This window comes from Heterodontus francisci, chromosome 6 (genome assembly GCF_036365525.1).
Source record: "Heterodontus francisci isolate sHetFra1 chromosome 6, sHetFra1.hap1, whole genome shotgun sequence".
NCBI lineage: Eukaryota > Metazoa > Chordata > Chondrichthyes > Heterodontiformes > Heterodontidae > Heterodontus > Heterodontus francisci.
In genome coordinates, this window is record NC_090376.1 from 127,086,243 (window position 1) to 127,110,218 (window position 23,976).

The window sequence follows — 23,976 nt, forward strand, 5'->3', positions numbered from 1 at the left end:
AGAGGTTCATCTCTGTCTGCTTAGTGTGAAAGCATTTCCTTGTTATTGTCTCAGCAGAAATCGCATTATAATCACATATAATAAAGAAAAAAAACAAAAGTTCAGGACTGTTCTTGAAGGCTGCAACACACTTGAGTGGTCTTCTATTATTTTATATTATGTATATGGTGTAGCACCTATTTTATTTTATTTCAAAAATTTCACTGAATATTTTATTGGAAAAAAAGTGCCTTCAACTGCCGAGGCCCTATGTTCCACAATTCCCTCCTTAAACCTCTCCACCTCCCTCTCTTCCTTTAAGGCCTACCCAAAATTTATATTTGACCAAGCTTTGGTCACCTGCCTAATATCTCCTTTAGTGGCTCAGTGTCAAATCTTGTTTGAGAATGCTCTTGTGGAGCCTCTTGGGATGTTTTACTGCATGAAAAGTGCTATATAAATTCAAGTTGTTGTTGCCTTTTACGGCTTTTTGTGGATAATATCAGGTGACAGGAAGAGAGGTGGAACACAATTTATGAGGTAAAAAACAGTTCTGGAGTGTTGTGTCATTATGTAGCATGAAGAGATAGCATTGTATGGATAGTTTTGTGGTGTACCACTGATAGGGCTGTATGATCACTATATGACCCTCAACAAAATGGATTTTCTTTATGGTCTTGCAATTGTAGCCATATTAACAACTGCAATCACTTCTGTATGAAAATAACAACTTTAAACAAAGCAGACAGTTAATTGAAATGAATACTTTATTTACTGTGTTGTAAGATAGAGTCTTGTAGCTTGTTTTGCGAGCACTGCTGTTGTTTATCAAAGTACCACCTTTTCAATATGATGCATCTAAACACCTTTTGATATACCCCAAGCGTTGGGACACAACCCTTTGAATGATTTTTTCATAATTCAAAGACTCTCCTATTTGCATAATGCAGGGATTTTGCCTTCTTTTATTTTGCTCTTCTTCAGAACTACCTCAGATGAAGTTCCAAAATTGACACTTTTTAATTATAGTGCTTGTCACGGAGTAAATTTCTTGGTTGCATATGGTGACACATCTATACCCGCTCAGAATGGATATGATTCGATAATTTGCCCGTCAATCACGCCTACAGACTGCATTGCTGTAGGTGACTGGGATTGATTTTGGCGACATAATTTGTGTTATGTCACTATCCTCCACTTACTGCATCTTGTTGAAGAAATCACCCTGCTTTTATCAGGACACATTGCTGTAGTTTTGGTGATGAGCTCTGCTGTCGCTTGTATGACTCTTTTCAAATAGACTTTGTTTTCTTTGAAAAAGCAAAATACTGTGGATGCTGGAAATCTGAAATAAAAGCAGAAAGTGCTGGAAATACACAGCAGGTCTGGCAGCATCTGTGGAGAGAGAAATACAGTTAACGTTTCAGGTCTGTGTGACCTTTCATCAGAACTGCTGTTTTCTTTGCTATTTGTTGAGTAACTAAACTTTGTTTCCCATAAAATACACTGTAATTTGTGCCATAAGGCCTGCCTTACCTTCAACTCATTGACTGACAGAGTAATGTCAATGGGCAATCTGGAATTTCTTACTACTGAGTTAACGCAGGATTAGAAAAAAGAGTGACATTGCGACCTTAAGATGAAACAAGTCAAGAAAAAACACAAACAAAAATTTAGTTCTATTGCTATCCACGTTTGTAAAAGTGTTGTATTGGGCTTGGGCCGGAGCCCATCACATTTTAACATTAACTTCAAGTTGTCAAAAGTAATAAAAAGACAATAAACAATAATTATCTCCTGGTTTTATTTTTCTGGCTGTGGTATCCTCCAGGGAGCCAGGGATTAACAAAAAGCGTTCAATCTGTCAACAATTAGCCTCTAATTATTTGTTCCTGGTGTTGTACCCTCCTGTTCTAAAGACAGTGAATCATATTAGATTACAGTTCCTGTGGTGCAAGCAAAAATATATTATTTGACTGAAGTGGCTTTATTTTTCATTCTCCGGATTTGGGCTTCACTGGCAAAGCCGGCATTTATTGCCCATCCCTAGTTGGCTTGGGAAGATGTTGGTGGGCCTTCTTCTTGAACCACTATTGTCCATGTGGTGAAGGTAGTCTCACAGTGCTGTTAGGTAGTGTCTTCTAGGATTTTGATCCATTGGTGATGAAGGAATTGCGATACATGTTCAAATCCGGTTGATGTGTGACTTTTGGGGGGATCTGCAGCTGGTGGTGTTCTGATGCACCTACTGCCCTTATCCTTCTAGGTGCTGGAGGTCACTGGTTGGAGAAGTGCTGATGAAGAAACCTCAGCAAATTGCTGTTGTGCATCCTGTAGATCAGTCACACTGCATAAATGGTGCACCACTGGTGGAGAAGGTGCATATTTAGTCTAGTGGATGAAGTGCCTTTCAAGCCAGCTGCTTAGTCTTGGATGGTTTTGAGCTTCTTGAGTATTGTTGCAGCTGCACCCATCCACGCAAATGGACAGTATGCCATCACATGTGTAGCTTGTGCCTCTAAGGTAGGGGAGAAGCTTTGGGGAGTCAGGAGAATAGCCACTCATTGCAAAATATCCAGTCTCTGACCTGCTCTAGTGACCTGTCCAGTTAAGTTTCTGGGGAATGGTGACTGCCAGGATGTTGATGGTGAGGGATTCAATGTTGGTAATGCCATTAAATGTCAAGTGGAGGTAGTTAATCTCCCTCTTGTAGAATATGGTCATTGCCTGGCAGTTATGCAGTGTCAATGTGACTTGCGACTGATCAGTCCAAGCCCAGATGTTGTCCAAGTCTTGCTGCATATGGGCACAGACTGCTTCATTATCTGAGGACTTGAGAATGGCGCTAAACACTGCACAATCTTAAGTGAACATCCCCACTTCTGATCTATTGACAGAGGGAAGGTCATTCATGAAGAAGTTGAAGATAGTTGGATGTAGGGTATTGCTGTGAGTAACTCCTGCAGAGAAATCTTGGGTCTGAAATGAAATTAACTGTTTTACACTGCTTCCAGTTTTTAGATGATGTGGTTTCCAACTTTGGAACAGACAGTGAGATTGACATTTTTCAAAATTGGCTTCTGAAGAGCTGAAATTTGGTTCTTGTTTTCTTCCAGATAATTAAAGTGAACATTTCAATCATTTAGACATCTTCTTGAGGCTGACAGCAAGCAAACAACAAGATAATTTCTTGTCAGGTCAAGGGTATTGGATGTTGTTGAAATAAGTCATATCATCAGTAGCAGCCAACGAGTTAAAATAAAGTAAGGTTCTAGACAGAATGTGCTTCAACACATCATGCAGCCAAAGCTCACAGCTCCAGGGAAAATATTAACAATAACATTCTACAGATGAGATTTCCAGCCTTGCTTAGTACAGGAGTCTCTTCAGCTTTTCATCTCACATTCATTTGATGACAGGGCTTCTAATTCATTAGTGATAATAAAAATAGTCTGATAAACTGTAGCTGCTTAATTAAGGATATGTGATCTCACATATTTCAACAATGAACTACTCTTATTTTTAATTAATCAGGCTTTCCTCTTTTTTCTAAGATTAAAGTGAGCACATAGTAATGTCAAGTATTCTACAATCAGAGTAAGCAGGGTTTTTTTTCTTGTTTTGGCACTTTTCTCCCTAAACAGATGGGTTCAAAGCTCCAGTGGCCCTCCGACAACTTAAAGTCATAGAGTCATATTCGGCACAGAAGGAGGCAATTCGGCCCATCGAATCCATTCTGGCTCTCCCCAAGAGCTATTCAGTCAGTCCCACTTGCCCACTTGATCCGCATAACCCTGCAAGTCTACTTCCTTCAAATGGCCATCTAATTTCCTTTTGAAGTCATTGATGGTCACTGCTTCCATGACCCTGTGGGCAGCGAGTTCCAGGTCATTACCACCCACTGCGTAAAAAGGTTCTTCCTCATATTCCTGCTGCATCTCTTGCCCAAAACCTTCAATCTGTGTTCCCCAGTCCTTGTACCATTAGTTAATGGGAACAGTTTTTCCTTGTCTAACTTTGTCTAAGCCTGTCATAATCTTGTACATTTCTATTATCATTTCTACTTCTTGCGTTATGAAGTCTTTGTATGGAAACTGAGTTCTGCACAGCTTGTGTTTGTGTTTTTGAAATGGTCCCGGATTTGTGGACTGGAAGTCAAACCTAGGTTAGACAAACAAACAGTACTGTGATTGAAATCAAACAGCTTGCTTTTTTTAACCAAGGTCATGTGACTGGAAATTTCACGAAAACTCTAGTGAATGTTGGAGCCAGCTAAGAACTAGGTGTGTTTTTAAAAGAAGGCTTTCAGAATTGTGACCGTCTCCAGTGATTGTTTAAAGAGGCCTGGACTGAGGGCTGACCATTGGTTGTCTGTGATAATGCACCATCAGGATGGTAATGGGCAAGGACAAGGTTATTCAAGAGGTGACAAGACCGAATCAATAAAGGGAAGATTGCATTGCTCTCTATCGATGGAACATCATTACCTCTATATCTGTCACCTCGAGGACTGGGATTTGAAACCTACTGGATGAAGTTCCTGTATTTTTGTATTGTGGAGGTGTTCAACACCACCTGGCTAATAAGAGGATCTTGAGGACTTTCCTTAATGCATCTGCTAATTAACATGTAACCTTTGAGATGTATATGTCGACCAGTATTTAATGGTTAGTTCATGTTTAATTTATGTTGGTTTAGGTATGAGTGTTAAAGTAAAATTTATAAAAGTGAAATCTTGTCTTTTTTTTGGTTTCCTAAATTGGGGTTAATCAGTGGATTTGATTCTTTTCATTTGTTGGTGGTCTCCACAGGGTTCATAACACTTGACACATGTCCATTTTTCATGTATGAGCTCTCATTGACAACAATTGATGTGCTGTTGAGTTTTGAAAGGCATCAGTTCCTCAATCAATGTCCATAACCATGAGAATTCTAGATATTTCACTCCTAACATCCCTCCATGTACAGGAAACATCGAATCCCAATGTCAACCTGGCTGCAGTTGCCTAATGAGGCATAGACCAGGCGTCTAAACTAGAGCCTTTTGGATCCTTATCTCAGCGCGGAACTGATTTTCCCCTGTTTCCTCTGGAGATATTGAAAATTCTGATGGCAATGACCATCTCCAACAAGAGAGAATCTAACCAGCTCCCCTTGATATTCAATAGCGTTACAATCACTGAATCCCCCACTATCAACATCCTGGGGCTTACCATTGACCAGAAACTGAACTGGAGTAGCCATATAAATACCGTAGCTACAAGAACAGGTCAGAGGCTAGGAATCCTGCAGCGAGTAACTCACCTCCTGACTCCCCAAAGCCTGTCCATGTACAAGGCACAAGTCAGGAGTGTGATGGAATACTCTCCACTTGCCTGGATGGGTGCAGCTCCAACAACACTCAAGAAGCTCGACACCATCTAGGACAAAGCAGCCCGCTTGATTGGCAACCCATCTACAAACATTCATTCCCTCCTGACTGACGCATAGTGGCAGCAGTGTGTACCATCTACAAGATGGCACTGCAAAAACACACCAAGGCTCCTTCGACAGCACGTTCCAAACCCATGACCTCCAACACCAAGAAGGACAAGGGCAGTTGATGCATGGCAACACCACCACCTGCAAGTTCCCTTCCAAGTCACACACCATCCTGACTTGGAACTATATCGCCTTTCCTTCACTGTCACTGGGTCAAAATCCTGGAACTTCCTTCCTAACAGCACCTACCTCACATGGACTGCAGCGATTCAAGAAGGCAGCTCACCACCACCTTCTCAAGGGGAATTAAGGATGTGCAATAAATTCTGGCCTAGCTAGCGATGCCCACATCCGACCAACAAATAAAAATAAAGACATTTCAAGCAAAGCAATCAGTACTTCTGGTGCAGAACAGCTGCTCTCAAGGAGCACAGATCTGATGGATGGAAAATTGCAGGCTTTGGGCCTATTACTTCCTATCTCACACAGCCTGCAAGCACAGGATACTGGGAATCCAATCACAGAATCAATGCTAAAAAGTTGATCTTGTTGAATTAGTTTTGTCTGTAGTGTATGCAGATATTCATTAATAAGGAAAATGTGAAAACTTATATAGCACATTTGTGATCTCAGGACGTCCCAAAGCACTTTACAGCCAATAAAGTATTTTTCAAGTGTAGTCACTGTTGTAATGCGGAAAACGTGGCAGCTAATTTACACACAGCAAGCTCCCACAAACAGCAATTTGATAATGACCAGACAATTCTGTTTTTAGTCATATTGGTTGAGGGGTAAATATTGGCCTGGAGGCCAGGATACCTACCCTGCTCTTCTTCAAATAATGCCATGGGATCTTTAACATTCACCTGAGAGAACTGTTGAAGCCGCAGTTTAATGCCTTATCTGAAAGACGGCACCTCTGATACTGCAGCACTCCCTCAATACAGGCACTGGAGTGTCAGATTAAGATTTTTGTGCTCAAGACTCTGGAGTGGAGCATGATCCCAAAATCATCTAACTCTGAGGCAAGAATACTACTAACTGAACCAAGGCTGACACAATATTCCTACTCTTCTGAGTTTGAATCCTTTGCGTGTTGCTCGAGACAGTTCAGCTATGCCTGCTGTGAGATAAGAGGCCAAATCTTGTTGGATTGGGGCTCCTTGCTACATGTGCCATTAGCTAGACTTTTACCTGCACCCTTCGGCTTGAGTATAATTTGCGTTGCAACTTGCTGGAAGTGTACACTGATAGTGATGGGGCGAGTGCAGCTCGGCATCAGGGACCTTGGCAAATGATGGGACCAGCAGTCTATCCCAATAACCAAAGAGACTGAAGGATTGAGAAATAAAAAGAATAAAAAAGGGGAATGAAATCAGAAGAATTAAAGTCAAATCAGGTAGAGAAAGAGAAATGAAGAGTGGGAAAGAAAGATTGGATTGAGAGAAAAAAGAGAGAAGGAAAAGTTTTTAAAAATTAACCTTTTAAATTTTAAAAATCGCTAAGAATTTACTACATGCAAGAACGAGCTTTAACTTTCCCCTTTCTGGGCCAGAGAAGTTGATTGGCAGTTCGAGGTTGATAAACAATTATCACGTTTTTAAAAGGATACTTACATTGTTAGGTTGGAGCCCTAACTTTCTGCAGTGAGTTTAGGTTGGCAGAGCAGTTAGCAAATAGGTAAATTTCAATGTTAAGATAGAAATAAGGTGAAAGAGGAAAAAGAGTAGGACATTCAATTAGATCGTGGCTGATCTGTACCTCAACTCCATTTGACTGCCTTTGTTACCCTTGATACCCTTGCCTAAGAAAAATTATCAATCTCACTCTTGGAAATTTCAATTGACCCCCAGCATCCTCTTGAAGGGGTGAGTTCCAGCTTTCAACTACCCATTGTGCTTCCAGATTTCACGCCTAAGTGTCCTAGCTCTAGTTTTAATATAATGGCCTTTTGTTCTGGATTCCCCAACACAAGAAATAGTTTATTTTATTTACCATATCAAATCGTTTTGTCTTTTTTGCCTTGATTAGGTCACCCCTCAACCTTCTAAACTCATGGGAATGTGAGCTAAGTTTATGCAGTCTGTCCTTATAATTTAACCCTTCAAACCCTGGCATCATTCATATATCTATGCTATATCACATTCCAAGGCCAATATATCTTTCCTGCGAATAGCAGCCCAAATCTAAATGTCGTACTCCAGATGAAGTCTGACCAATCTCTGAAGAACCGAAGCATTGGTTCCTGACGATTGAATCTCAGCCCCCATCATTACTCTTTTTGATTACTTTTTGTACCTGTGCACTAGCTTTTAGTGATTTATGTTGGTTTATCCCTTCCTACCTTGTTAAATAATGCAGTGACATTTAAAATTTTGTGATCCAAAGGCACAATTGCTGAATCCAGAGAGTTTTGAACAAAAGACAATACAAGTAATACATGATGAAAATGAAGTTATAGCAATGGATGCAGAAAAGATAGTCTAAAGATTATGAAGAGAATGTAAAGAAAACAGAGGAGAAGCAGAACAAAAGTAACTTTTTTGAAAGTTTCTTTTTTAAAGTTTATCTTTCAGTAGTGTTACACTGGGCTAGATTTTATGTTCCCGCCTTTGGGAGCAGTGGCGGGCTAAAAAATTGCGGCCTGCCGTGCAAGCCATGCACCGCCATGCCACCGTGATCTAGCGTGCGGCTCATTATAATACACAGGGTGATCTGCGCCCACCCCCAATCGCATGGCGGGGGTGGGCTCTGCAGTGCCAGCAATGGCATCAGCTGCCTTTGTGCATGAGCTGGCACCATTTTTAAAAGGCTGCCAGACCTGCTGCAAAAATTGCATAATTAAAGGCATAACTCCTCCCCCAGTACACCACAAATTAAATGTCGCCCTTTCCCCCCCAAGAACACTTACATTCCATAGTTGCCCTCTCCCCCCACCAAAACACTTAAACTGCCAAGTTGACCTCTCCCCCCTAACACCTGCACAAAGTGTAGAGGTCACCACTTTCCCTCCTACACCAGAAATGCAGATTTAACCCCATTCCCCCTCCCTCCCCCACCACAAACTACACTAAAAAAAACTTAAGGGCTGAATTTTGTTTTCACGCCACCAAGAGTGGCAGTGGGCAAAAAAATGGCAGCCCACATGCATGGGTCACAAACTGCCATGCCGACACAATCTTCAGCCTAGCGGCTTATAAATATATACAGGGTGGCCGCCCCCGCCTCCCCCCCCCCCCCACACTGAATCACGTAGTGGGGGCAGCCTCAGCAATGCCGTCAACAGTGTTGCCTGTTTTTGCACAGGCTCTGGTGCCATTTTTAAAACACTGCCAGGCCTGCGTTGATAGATCAAAGTTGACCACTTCACTCAACCCCCCCCACCCCACGCCAAACTGCAACAAAAATTATATTTTGACCCCCCCCCCAACCCCACTTCGGCAGAAAAACCCAGATTACCTCTTTTCCATCCCAACTGCACTAAGTGCAGAGTTGACACCTTTCATCACCACCCCCCCCAACTGACTTAAGTGCAGAGTTCAACCCGTCACCCCACCCCACCCCCCCACAACTACACTGACAATGCAGAGTTGACCCCTTCCCCTCCCCCACTTCACTACAAATGCAGAGTTTTCCCCCTTCTCGGTGGCGGCAGCTTTCCCTGGACAGGAAAGTGAAGGCGCGTGAGTGTGAAGTGATTTATGACTTTAATCCCTTATACGGACTAAACCAAATCAAGTGTCCATCCCTATAACTCTCCTTTAATTAAGTTCAAACTAGACAGATTCTTACAGACACTTGTTTGAGTCTGAAGAACTGAACTAGTCTTCCCTCAAAGAAAGAAAACTAACAAAGAATATTACTATCTTTCAGCTGGCCTATTTTTAATTAATAATTATAAAACATTTGATGTAGTGCTTGTCTCTTTGTAAGTCAGTCATTGGGTTAGGGAGTTTAACTGCCAGTTAAGTCTGAATCTACTCGCAGGTTTAGCTTCATATAGCAACATTTAGGCTTGCACAAATAACATTCACGCCACTCATGTGCCAGGCAATGACCATCTCCAACAAGAGAGAATCTAATCATCCCCCCTTGATGTTCGATGGCATTACCACCACTTAATCCCCCAATATCAATATCCTGGGGGTCACCAGTGACCAGAGACGGAACTGGACCAGCCATATAAATACTGTGGTTACCAGAGCAAGTCAGAGGCTGGGAATTCTGTGATAAGTTAATTCACCTCCTGACTCCCCAAAGCCTGTCTACAAGGCACAAATCAGGGTCTGGATTTTAGGGGCCGTACACCACCGAGCCTCCCCGATCTACCGCACGGCAGCTCATTTAGATACCTGGGTCGGCCTGCCCCCCACCCCTCCCCCCAATCATGTGGAGGGGGCAGGCTCTCCAATGCAGGCAATGGAATCAGCGGCCTGTGCGCAGGTGCTGGCCTGCCAGTTAATTTAAAGTTTTAAAGAGATACTCTCCCCCCCCCACCCCCACAATGTACAGAATAAAATTCTAACACCCCTTTCCCCCCCCCCCCCCAATAACAATAAAATTAAGTATCTGCCCTTCCCCCCCAAAAAAACAGCTGCCAAATCAGGGATGTTCAATAGGCTAGAAACATCTCAAAGCACTTCACACACAATAATTAATTTGATGTGCATTCACCATTGTTATATAGGCAACCAACATAGTGCAAAGTAAGATCCCACAGTTAGATGAACTATTAAGCTTTTTTTGCTTGGTGATGTTAAGTGAAGGAGGAATTTTGAACTAAAGGATTCCCTGTTCTTTTTTTAGAAAGTATCCTGGAACCTTTAATGTCCACCTTAACAGGGGGCCTCAGTTTATTGTCTCACTAGAAGTACAGCACCCCGCTAATGTTACAGTTCCTTAAGTACAGACTACCTTCAGCCTAAATTATTGTTCATGTGTTATAACAGAGGTTGGAAACCACAGCTTCTGACTCCAGAAGACAGGCATGCTCTTCTTGAATCAAGCTTTTGAACTCAGTGTCAGCCGAATTTCAGTTGCTGCAAAGTAAACCGGCATGCATAACTTTCACAGAAGGTATCTTGGGGCGAGTCGAAGAGACTTAGTAGTTGGCAGGAAAAAAGACAGAGGCGCAAGGGAAGAGCCAACTGTGCAAATGCCCCGACAAACAAATTTCTCCGCAGCACCTGTGGAAAAGCCTGTCACTCTAGAATTGGCCTTTATAGCCACTCCAGGCGCTGCTTCACAAACCACTGACCACCTCCAGGCGCGTATCCATTGTCTCTCGAGATAAGGAGGCCAAAGAAGAAGAAGATCTTGGGATTACATACTACTTACCTGCTAATAAAATATTTGAACAACTGCAACTTGCATTTATATAGCATTTTAAGACAGTAAAGCATCCCAAGGAGCTTTATAGGAGTGTTATCAGGCAAAATTTGACATTGAGCCACATAGGGGACATTAGCAGAAGTGACCAAAAACTTGGTCAAAGAGGTCGGTTTTAGGAGGCATCTTAAAGGAGGAGAGAGAGGTAGAGAGGCAGAGAGGTTTAGGGAGAGAATTCCAATGCATCTGGATTAAGCAGCTGAAGGCACGGCTGCCTGTGGTTGGATGAAGGAAATTAGAAATGAACAAGAGGCCAGAGTTGGAGTGAGGCAGAGTTCTCTGAGGGTTGTAGGGCTTGAGGAGGTTAAAAATATAGGGATAGGGATATGTGCATTGCTACCGCATGCAGAGATGGATATGGAGATTGAGTCCCCTTTACCCAAAACTTTGGGGCGTGTAACAATGGCAGTGAATCACTCTCTGAAAATCTGTTACTGCTATGGAGAAATAGGAAGCTGATGAAACTCCTGAGCATAGCAGAGGCAACACAAAAAATCCTTTAAACATTGCATTGGCCTCCAGTTTCTCTGTTTTCTGAGAATTCATTTTAGGTACAATGTGAGAATTGAGGTCACTGGCACTGGTAATGCATAATTTATGTACAATTGGCACCAAAGATCTTTTTTTAAAAATCTCTTCACACGTCTGGCACAGCATTTTGCTTATTAAATCTAAATCTTTGATAACAGCGTCTTTTGGATTAATCAATCGCACCAATGTGACATCTAGAAATCCTAAGGGATGCATTTATTAATTTTTCCTACATTCACAAACATGTCGGAAGGACCAGCAGCCATTTTCCAAAGTCACATTAGCAAAACAAGGCAAAGATGGTGGCCATTTACATTGTGCGGCGCCACTTGCTCCATTGCGGAGAGTATAAACTTGAAGCAGAAATCTGAGGCTTATAAACTCTTTCTGTAACCTGAAAGTCATTATGTGCAACAGCGCATCATTTGCATATGTGCAAAATATATTCACACACAGGAATATGCTTGGTGCACATAAAGATACACAATTCAAATTTAGCCCAGTATTTTGTGAGCTCTGTTTATTCGTAACTAATCTCTTATATTCTTTTTCAAAATGGCATTCCAGAGCTTTGGAGCAAAACAGAATTTGTTTGCAAACTCATAATCAATATTGAAATCAAATTTTAAAAGTGAGCAGCAACCTTTTTTTTTGGATGAAACCTTAAACCACGGCCCTGTCTGCTGCCTTAGGTGGAGAGAAAGGATCCCATGACACTATTAGAGGAAGAGAAAAGTAGTTCTTCCAGTGTCCTGTCCAATATTTATTACACAACCAACATGACTAAAATATATCGTTTGTTCATCTTCCTCACTGCAGTTTGTGGGAGCTTGCTATGCACAATTTGGCTACTACTTTTCCCTATAGCTGGAACTGCACTTCTAAAGTACCTCATTGGTTGTGAGGTGCTTTGGGATTTCCTGAGTGAATGAAAGAAGCTATATAAATGCAAACACTTTATTTCTTTAAAACACTTTTGTAAGCTGAATACAGGATAGGTTTCACGTTTCAAAGCACTGGAGGCAAAAATGAGTTAAGGAAGTTCCATCGCATGTGGGATAATTAAAGAACTTTCCAGTATTCTCCAAAGCATTTTGTGTGGCATGTTTGTGAAATCAGATTAGCTCTTTAAATGGGTAAAGCAGGAGAGCTGCACAATTTGGAGGGCAGTTGCTAATTCTTAGACCAAAGGGGTCAATTTTAGCCTAACCCTCCAGGTGAGAAACCCATGTGATCAGATGGAACACTGATTTAATATCCCACCAAATATTACTCGCTGGCTTCAATGGAGGGGAAAATCGGGCGGGTGCAAAACCAATAATTCACCCAAACCTGTCAGTTTCCTGACTGGCAAGATCGGTTAAAATTGCCCCCATTGCGCAGGGTTTGAAATCAGTGTATCACCTGCCCCTGTGAGTTTCCTACTTACTCTGTTCAGTTAAAATTGCCACCAACCGGTTTGAGAGCTGAGCTATGTACTTAAAGGTACCTGAACTGTGGTATAAAAAAATCAGTCTGTCCTTTTTGAAATGCCTTTTTAGTAGCACTTGGCACATATTGTTAAGACCATAGTGAAGTTGTTTTCGGAAGAGGAAGGTAGTGAACTAGATTGGCTTCTGGTCCAAGGTATGTTGACAAATTCTGGGAATGTTACTTGACGCTGTAGTCTTCTTATAACTTGTTCCAGCCAACAAAGCACACCAAGTAGACTGTTGACATGGATTACAAATTCAGTATTCGGGGAGAGATTGGGAGTTGTGTTTCGCAGCATTACCTCCAAGTCAAAATTATGAAGTGGTTTGATAGAGTAAATGAGGAGAAGCTGTTTCCACTGGGAGGAGGTTTATGTGGTACATAGACACTGGCATAGAACTGATGGCCTGTTTCTGTGCTATAAATTCCATGTAATTCTGTGCAGGAGACAGCTTGTTTTGTATAAGGCTGTAGGTTTAATTTGTGCCAGAATTGCTGGTGAACATAAATCCTAGCTGGACCACACACTGATCTGTATTCCTTTTTCTTTGTTCATGGGATGTGAGCATCACTGGCTGGACCAGCATTTATTGCCCATCACTAATTGCCCTTGAGAAGGTGGTGGTGAGCTGCAGTCCTTGGGGTATAGGTACACCAACAGGGCTATTAGGAAGAGAGTTCTAGGATTTTGACCCAACGACAGTGAAGGAATGACAATAGGGTTCCAAGTCAGGATGGTGTGTGACTTGGAGGGGAACTTGCAGGCGGTGTGTTTTTTTTCCCCCATGCATCCGTTGCCCTTGTCTTTCTTGGTGGTAGAGGTCACGGTCGTGGAAGGTGCTGTCGAAGTAACTGACTCATTTATTTCATTTCACTTTGAAAGAAAAGATCGTGTCATCATTACAGTTTAATTTCAATATTCAACATTTGTTCTGAATATCAAATTAACAGAAAAATAACTGGAAGGAGGTGGAGTTGAAGAGAGTGATGGAAAATAGAACTCAGTGCCACACTGGACTTTGACAGTTCAATGAAGTTGAAGATGGCATTACAAAAGAAATTCATTGAGAAATTCCATTCACAACATTATGCACGTTAATATTTTGGAATGCTCATTGATATTTTCTCATAAAAATGAACAGTGGAAACTCAGTAATCAGCAGGGATGGGGGAGACAGCTACACTTGTGTTCAAATCTTGGAGTCCATAACTCTGATGAAAAGAGAATATGTTGAAAATATGCAGCTGATAAATCATAATCTGTAATGAGAAAATTTTTGTGTGTATTCTTCATCAATCTGGTGATGGGTACAAACCCAAAACCCTGTAACATCTTTTTACAAATGTTAACAGACCAGTTCTGTATTTCCAACCTTTTCAGTTTTCCAGCATCTGCTGATTTTTATGTTTTGCCTCCCTCATGCTTGGGTTAAGAATATTTAAACTACACAGACAGATCTTTCGGAAGGTTGGGTGAGTGGACAAATGCTCATAATTCATGTGGGAACTAATAGCACACAGAGGGCTTTGCAAGTAGTTTCATACAGAGAATATAAGGCAGAAAGTTAAAAAGCAAGAGCTCAAAACTGGTAATCTTAGGAACACTAACTCTACCGTGTGATAAACCGGAGAGGTAAAAGAAGATTGGGTAACTAATTAGAAGAGCAGTATAGGACAGAGGGTTTCAAATTTGTGAAGCAATCAGAGCAGTTTTGGGTAAGGAGGTGCCAGTGCAGGATGAGTTGATGGCAGTGTCCTGGCAGATAGAACTATGAATGTCAGTTTAGATGAGCAAACATCATGCAAATGGGAAAGAGGGACTTAAATATTCATGGCAATTAAAATTTTCAAATGACGAAACAAAGATCACAGCATTAAAGAGATAATGATTCACTGAAGGTGGTGTTCAGATTCATCGTCTTTGAATTAAATTAAGAAGTCATCTACATGTTGTCCCTTCATGACATCATCCAAAGACATGGGACAGAATTTTCCACTCTGACCCTCGACCCCTTGAATTTTTTATTTTTAATGTATGTACCTGGAGGGGCCTGAGCTCTTCTGCCTGCTTCAGCAGTGCTCAACTCTCCCGATAGGGCTGCTGAGGCTTCAAAGTTGCTGGCCCTCTGATTGGGCCAGCAGCATCGGGAGCACGCCCATCATCCTTAATTGGACGGTGAGACCACATGTGGCCAATTAGGAGGTGAAGTCACCGAGTTGGTCCCACTGCCAGCAAGTGCGGACTCTGGACCCGCTTTTCGCCCCGACGTTGGGGTCCCAAAGCCCGTAGTAAAAATTCAGTCCATGGTTTTTCCACAGCTATGCTGATGACACCTAGCTCTACCTCTGTACCACCTTTCTCAACCTATCCAGTGCCGGTATTTTGTTCGACTACTGCTATGACATTGAGTCCTGGACAAGTCAAAATTTTCTCTGGTTAAGCATTAAGAATACTGAAGCAATCATTTTTGGACACCACGACACACTCAGCACCCTTGCCACTCATTCCTTCCCCTTTCATGTCCACTGTCTCAGTTTGAACCAGAGGCTTCCAACCTCAGTATCTTATTAGATCCCAAGATATACTTCAAACCCTATTGTTATATTCCAGAAAGTCAGTTGGTGAAGGATAGAACTGAAGCCAATATTTACACACTTTTATATTTATTTACAGAGTTGCACATTACAAGCACACACCTCCTAACCCAACAACCACAGTTTTAGTCTGTGTCTATTTATAGGGTCTCAAGTAAATCCCCAGTAAATGCCCACCACCTGCACACAATTAAACACTGCAAACAATTAAACACAATTAATGTACAATTAGATCTATACCCTTTCCATTACAATGATCACCTACTTGCACCTGTATGATATTATTCATCTCTACCCCTGACTCAATTCACTCCCTTCGCTCACCTGCCGCACCGCGCCCACCTCCCCCGCCACTGATGACCATGGCTTCAACTATTTATTCCTCAGAAAATCCTTCCCTAACCATCTATGCATCACCCTCCTCCTTTAAAACCTTCCTTAAAATGGACCTCTTAGGCTAAGCTTTTACTCATTGAAAAGGGCACTGTATTAGTAGTGTTAGTGAGACTTAAAGCGAGACTTGATACATCACCATGGGCTGAATTTTTCAAGCCCCTCGATGTTGGGGGTTGTGGCAGGGGGGGCCCATAAAATTCTGCCAGGAGCAGCCTGCCTTGACCCCCAACGTTGAGATGGCCCCGCCGGATAGTACTGGCAGCTGGGGGACATCAGTGCGGCCCCCTGCCACCAAGCGATGTGGCCTTCATCTTAATATTAAAATGAGCAATAATAAAATGCAACTTTACTCACTTGCCAACGGCGGCCGTCTCACGCCGATTTTATGCTCCACCAGACGTGACTCGCGCCCTTCGGAACTAAGTTCCAAGATGAGACACTTGTGGGGATGGGTGAGGAATAAAATTATCAGGGTGGTAGGGGTGGGGAGCAGGGAAAACACATTTTATAGGCTGTGGGATGGTGGGAAACGTTGAAGGGCAAATGTGAGAAGTTTTGGGGGGGGCGTGGGGGAGGTCGAGAATAAAATAACTTTTCAGAATAAAGGGCAATGAAAAGACCATGGGGGGGTGGAGGGGTTGGGAAAGGGCCTCCATCTTCCAATTTATTGAAAACAAATTAAATGTAATATGCCTTTAAAAATGTAAAATTTTTGCTAAGAGTTTGAAGCATGGTGGTGCCGGACGCCGTTGCCGGGGACCCGCTGGCTACTCCCTTGACACCATCGGGGGCGGCCGCTCCGCCCGTCTATTTAAATGATCCCTGCGCGTAATATCGCGGGGGCTCAGGGATGGCACTTCCGTGTCGGAAGGTAGCTGCTTTCATAGCGCACCACCATGGAGCGCGGTGCGCTGATAAAATTCAGCCCCATATCTACGCACCTGAATAATTAGGGAAGCCAGCGATGGAAAGGTACGAACCAAAACTTTCAAAAGTTCTTTGGAAATGGGAACTGTACTAAAGGAGTTGAAGATGTTGGGGTTAACTTTTACTCTGCCACCTATATACATCTCCTTATTTTCCTTTCCAACACCTAAAGATTAGAACAACCCCCATTTGAATGTTGTGGAATGGAAGATGTTGAGTATTACACTTCTGTCCATTTCACCTTATGGAATTCTGGAATAGATAGAGTTAAAATGGGAGCTATCTTTCTTCACCATATTGTGAAGTGGAGGCCCAGAGCCAAATTATTGACCAAATCAAGCTGGTTCATTTAAAATTGGTAGGTATATTTTTGACACAGTGGCTACATAAAGTCATCCGACTATAGGCCAGCGAGCTTCACATCAATAGGAAACTAGAGGTTGGAGGTGTAATAATGATTGATATTCATGAGTGCTTAGAGAAAAATAGGCCCTTCAAACACAGACAACAGAATTTGTAAAGTGCATGACTGATTGTATCAAATTGTGCACAGAACCTATCAAGTGTAAATGGAATGCGATTGATCAGGTATACTAACACTTCCACAAAACAAACATTTGATCAAGTGTTACTTGGACACTTGTACCAAAGGTTAAGGTCTAGACTTCTAAAGATGAAGGAGTAGCAAGGATAAATGGATGTTGAAAATAGAAAAGAACTGATTGGATGTTTCTTGGATTGACAAGTTGTACTTGTTGGCATACTCAAAAGTCAATGTTGGATTCTGTTTTGTTTTCCAAGTATAAATAAATTATTTGGGAGATGGAAACGCAGAGAATATCATTGACATTTGTTGACAATAATAAATTAAGATGCATGGCAATCGTGAGGGAGAATGCAGGAGACAGCAAGAAAACAGCTAGACTAGGAGATCAGAGAACATAGAACATGGAACAGTACAGCACAGTACAGGCCCTTCGGTCCACGATGTTGTGCCGAACCTTTAACCTACTCTAAGATCAAACTAACTACGTACCCTTCATACTACTATCATCCATGTACCTATCCAAGAGTCGCTTAAATGCCCCAAATGTATCTGCTTCTACTACCACCGCTGGCAGCACATTCCACGCACCCATCACTCTCTGTGCAAAGAACCTACCTCTGACATCTCCCCGAAACCTTCCTCCAATCACCTTAAAATTATGCCCCCTGGTGATAGCCCTTTCCACCCTGGGAAAAAGTCTCTGACTATCCACTCTATCTATGCCTCTCATCATCTTGTACCCCTCTATCAAGTCACCTCTCATCCTTCTTCGCTCCAATGAGAAAAGCCTTAGCTCCCTCAATCTTTCTTCGTAGGACGTGCCCTCCAGTCCAGGCAGCATCCTGGTAAATCTCCTTTGCACCCTCTCTAAAGCTTCCACATCCTTCCTATAATGAGGCGACCAGAACTGAACACAATATTCCAAGTGTGGTCGAACCAGGGCCTTATGGAGCTGCAGCATAACCTCGTGGCTCTTAAACTCAATCCCCCTGTTAATGAAAGCCAACACACCATACGCCTTCTTAACAACCCTATCAACTTGGGTGGCAACTTTGAGCGATCTATGGACATGGACTCCAAGATCCCTCTGTTCCTCCACACTACCAAGAATCCTGTCTTTAAGCCTGTATTCCGCATTCAAATTCGACCTTCCAAAATGAATCACTTCACACTTTTCCAGGTTGAACTCCATCTGCCACTTCTCAGCCCAGCTCTGCATCCTGTCAATGTCCCGTTGCAACCTACAACAGCCTTCCACACTATCCACAACTCCAGCAACCTTCGTGTCATTGGCAAACTTGCTAACTCAGCCTTCCACTTCCTCATCCAAGTCATTTATAAAAATCACAAAGAGCAGAGGTCCCAGAACAGATCCTTGTGGAACACCACTGGTCACCGAGCTCCATGCTGAATACTTTCCCTCTACTACCACCCTCTGACTTCTATGGGCCAGCCAATTTTGTATCCAGACAGCCAACTTTCCCTGAATCCCATGCCTCTTTACTTTCTGAATGAGCCTACCATGGGGAACCTTATCAAACGCCTTGCGTGGCATAATAAGTTCAATGTGAACAATTGTGAAATGTTACATTTTAGAAAAAGGAACAGAGTAAAAATATACCATAAATCGCAAGATTCCCAAAGAAGTGGAGGAACTTAGAGACCTGGGGGTAGAGGTATGTAGAACATTAAAATCAAGATTGCAAGAGAGTTGGGATTCTGGGTTTGGCACACATTTATAGCGGGATTGAATGCAAAACTATAAAAGCAAGAAGGTGCTGACGAATCTGTATAATACTTTGTTAATCTCACAGTTGTAGTATAGTCTTCAGTTTTCAGAGCCTTATTATAGAAAAAATATTGGAACTTTGTCATAGCTGAAAACGAGACTCATACGGTGATACGAGGGATGACAGGATATAGTTGATATTTTAACTCCTTATGGATCATGTTTCACTGAAAGGATAGACAGAATGGAGGATTCCCAAAGCATCAGTGAAGATCCCAGGAAATCTATAATCCTATTTAATAGGAATTTGAATTACTCTTTCCACAGGAAAAGCAATGATGATGTTGCTGCATGCAAACATTGTGATTGTTCCTTGTTCGTAATGATGTGCACTGAAGACTTGCTAATGTGGCAGGTTTCTTGTGAGGTGCCTTAAAAAGGTCTGCCTGCATGAAAGCTTTGTGCGGTGTCATCTTCACACTTCCGGCAATAATTGTCCATGCTTCAGATATTGGGCTGAAATTTATACTTACGGACATAAACAATGTCGTGGAGCCGCCGTGATGCTAAGTGTGGCAGCTCATTTAAAGAGCCAGGGTGGACCGCCCAACCCAATGACCTGGAGGGAGGCGGGCGGTCGGCCCCGGCAATGGTGTCAGCATCTATGCGTAGGCGCTCGTGCCATTTTTAAAGGGCTCTGAGCCCTCCATTTCAATTTAAATATTTAACAATATAATGATTGTGAAAAATTAAATAAATTGATCCTGACTCTCTCCCACCCACCCCCAATAACCATAGAATTAAATACCTGCCCTATCCCCCCCAAAAAATACTTACTTATGCACCTGACCTTCCCCTCCCCAAAGTTCATAAACTTTAAACTTTACCCCTTCCCACCATCCCCTACACCAATGAAATGACTCTGACACTTCACTCGCAGTTAGTCATTAAAAAAGTACAATTAAACCCAATATAAAAAAAGACACGGAATACTTCTTTCAGATTTATATTTCTGGAGGAAAATAATAAGTCACATTTATTTGATTTGGTCACCATAATTGCTGTCCCTACTGTTTTACCAGGGTATCTAAAAGAAAGAAAGAACTTGCATTGAAATAGTGACATGTCATAAGTTCCACAGGGCTTTACAGTCAATGAAGTATTCTGAAAGGACAAGGAATATTGCACTATGAACCTGCATTTTCAGACTTCATGTGGCTGGAGCAGGAATATATAGCACTGGTAGGTTTTAAAAGGTAATAAACTGAAATAGCCATGGGCACAGTTGAATGCCTGGATGAAGGTAAGAAAGTAAAAGGGAACTCATTGAAATGCATTTAATCACACAAGCCTCTGTTTAACTGAAGATACCATGTTATGCAGTCACAACATTTTGATCAATAAATCGAGAGCATTCCAGATCTCTGTGTTTTATGATAGAAAACTCATCTTAACATTCATATAATAAGAGATTAAACCCTTGCTCTTCAAGTTAGGCAGAGGCTTACCAATAAAGACACATGTCTGAAACAAAATTGTAAAATTTAATAACACTGCACTTTAAAGGATATTTACATATGAGTCACTGAAATGCATCTGAGTAACATAATGGAAAAGAGAATGAAATTACATGCTGTACCACTGATGAATTTTATTCAGTAAAATAATAAAAACTCCCTTGCAATGCACCCAGTAGTTTTTTTATTTCAAAGCTAGGTAGACTTTCAATGGTGGCCAGTAGACAAGTAGGCCCCAACCTAATATGATTTTACAAGCAAATATTTGCTAAGGGGTGCATGCCATAATGAGGGTCAAAATATATTAACAATGACAGCATGTTTGAGCTGTGCAGGCAAATAATGCAAGGCTAAACTACAAGTATCAAAACAATGTCACTAATAGGGATATTAGCACATTTGATAGCAAGCTAATGGTTCAGTTTCCGTGCTGAATGATTGCTTGCACAAGACCAGGACAAATAGCACTCTTCCTGACATTAACTTGTATTTAGTTGTGGATGCATTGTACCCTGGACACTAAACTCGCATTAATTTTGTGTTGACAATTAAAGAACCTTATTTTGTTTTATTTTATTTCTCTCAAGCCAATAACACGTCACACAGGAATGTTGCTTTCTGCAAATATAACAAATATGTCGGTGTTGTTAACTGTGTTATCGAAAAAGTTATCAAATGATTATCACTAGTTATTAGTCAGGAGCTCATTCAAAAATCTTAGACAAGGTTTAAAAGTTAACGTCGTACTCCATTCTCCAAAATCATTGCTGGCTGTTGAATTTTTAAATACATATTTAAATAGCTTCAGGCTTGCAAAATGAAATGCTCTTCTACATAATGAAGTGTTTGAATGGAAGGTCTTTACTAAAAGAATATTTTCTACTAAGAAACCAAATTGAAAGGCCCAAGCCCATATTGCAGGATATCATAAGGTGAAAAGAAAGGTAAAACACGGTGGAGGTAAATGAGAAAATAATGATTAAATGATGCCAAGCATTGTGGTGAAGACAAAAAAGCACAGTTATTCTCTGCAGTTCAGCTTAATATGCTAAAAAAAAATGGACTAGAATAACATTTTTAGTATTTAACTCAATTGTCATGCTCGGAAGGAGCCGTGATGAAATAAACAATGAATTGGAGGAATTATGAAAATAAAAAGTCAACTGAACCACAAGAACATGGACACTTGTACCACAGACAAAATGGAGTAGCATTCAGGTGACCCCCTCCTGCATTGGCAATACCACTTTTGTTGAGGATGAAACTCATTAACCTCGTCTGAAGTAGCTCTGGGAAGAACACATTGAATTTAAAGGAGCATTATTGCATATTGATGATTCCTATTTACATGAATGAACTAACAAAGGGTTCTGGAGACAGACTGACTCACAGCTCAAACCAAAATGTCTAGGGGTGATGTAACACCCTTATACCAGAATGGTCCCCATTCAGACATCAATAGATAGCCATGGTTTCCATATCCTGGAATTGATCACAGCAGGGGAGAGGGCCATGTGACACCTGTCAGAGACTCGAATATGATGGATTTTTACCTTAAAGGATAACCTTCTGGAGATATATATATATATATATATATATAGAGAGAGAGAGAGAGGGAGATCAAGCCAAAACCACAGAAAGCCAGTTTCCAGCCACAGGCTGTGAGAGAGATCCAGTTAAACAGAAGAACCCTGCTGAACAAGAACTGAACAACAACTACATTAAGAAATTACAAGGTAACTTTGAGACTCTCCATCTGTGAAGGTAAACCAAATTCATACCACCAACTTAGGGCTGAGTTTTAACACTAGAACTCTACAACACATCAGCAAATTCAAGACTGCAAACATCCAGGCCTGCACCTTTAAAAAGACTTTCCTCCTAAGAATATTCAACAGTATTCTGTAAACCACGAACTCTTATATCACCTTGGACTTTAGTTGCATCCTACCCTTTCTATCTATCTGTTTTTGTGTATACATGCATGTGAGTGTGTGTGTGGGTGAAGGTTGTGACAATTTTGGGAATTGTTTAAAAAATAAATAGCTATCTTTTTTTTAACCTATGGGAAAACCTGTCATTTGTCCCTAAAACACTCAGGGACTAATGCACCATTTTTAACAAAATATGATGGCGGCCAGTTGGGAGGTGAAAAGTGAAAGCCATCCACACCATTTACCACCTGTCTGTAACACAATGGTAGAAAAGAAAGAAAGAAGTTGCATTTATATAACGACTTTCACAATCTTAGGATGTCCCAAACCACATTACAGCAAATGAAGTGCTTTTGAAGTGTAGTTACTGTTGTTATGTAGGTAACACAGCAGCCAATTTGCACACAGCAAACTTCCAGAAACAGCAATATGATAATGGCCAGATAATCTTTTTTTTAAATGTTGGTTGATTGATAAATATTGGCCAGTACACCAGAGATAACTCCCCTGCTCTTCTTTGAAATAGTGCAATGGGATCTTTTAAATCCTTCTGAGAGTACAGATAGGGACCTGGTTTAATGTCTTGCCAAAGGATGGCACCTTTGGACAGTGCAGCATTCCTTAGTATTTCACTGGAGTGTCAGGAGTGGGAATTGAACTAACAACTTTGACTCAGAGGTGAAAGTGCTACCAACTGAGCCATGGCTGATACCTTTGTAGAACTGCGGTACACATATTGGGCCGAATACAAAGAACAAAGAACAAAGAACGAAGAAAATTACAGCACAGGAACAGGCCCTTCGGCCCTCCAAGTCTGCGCCGATCCAGATCCTCTATCTAAACTTGTCGCCTATTTTCTAAGGGTCTGTATCTCTTTTCTTCCTGCCCATTCATGTATCTGTCTAGATACATCTTAAAAGACGCCATCGTGCCCGCATCTACCACCTCCGCTGGCAACACGTTCCAGGCATCCACCACCCTCTGCGTAAAGAACTTTCCACGCATATCCCCCCTAAACTTTTCCCCTTTCACTTTGAACTCGTGTTTCCAACTCGCTGCCGAGTGGGTGTGCTGTGGAGCCGCCACAATATTTAGCACAGCAGCTCATTTAAATGGCGGAGGTGGACGGCCCACCCCGATGACATGAAGGAGACGGGCACTCCATCCCCGGCAATGGCGTCCGGCGCCACTGTGCAGGCACCGGCACCATTTTTAAAGAGCTTCAAGCCCTTTCAGACCATTTAAATTTGTAAAAGAACAGTAATGATACAATGAAAGTTACAAATGTAGTGAAAGAAACAAGCCCCTCTCCCATCCCCCCAATGATTAGGCAATTTATTAATTGTCCTCCCCCGCAAAGAAAACTTACCTTTCAATCCCAACCTGCACACCCCACCCCCCCGCAACTGCCCCAAACTTTATTAACTTTCAACTTCAACCCCTTCCCACCATCCCTTCCACCAATTGCAATGGTTTTCC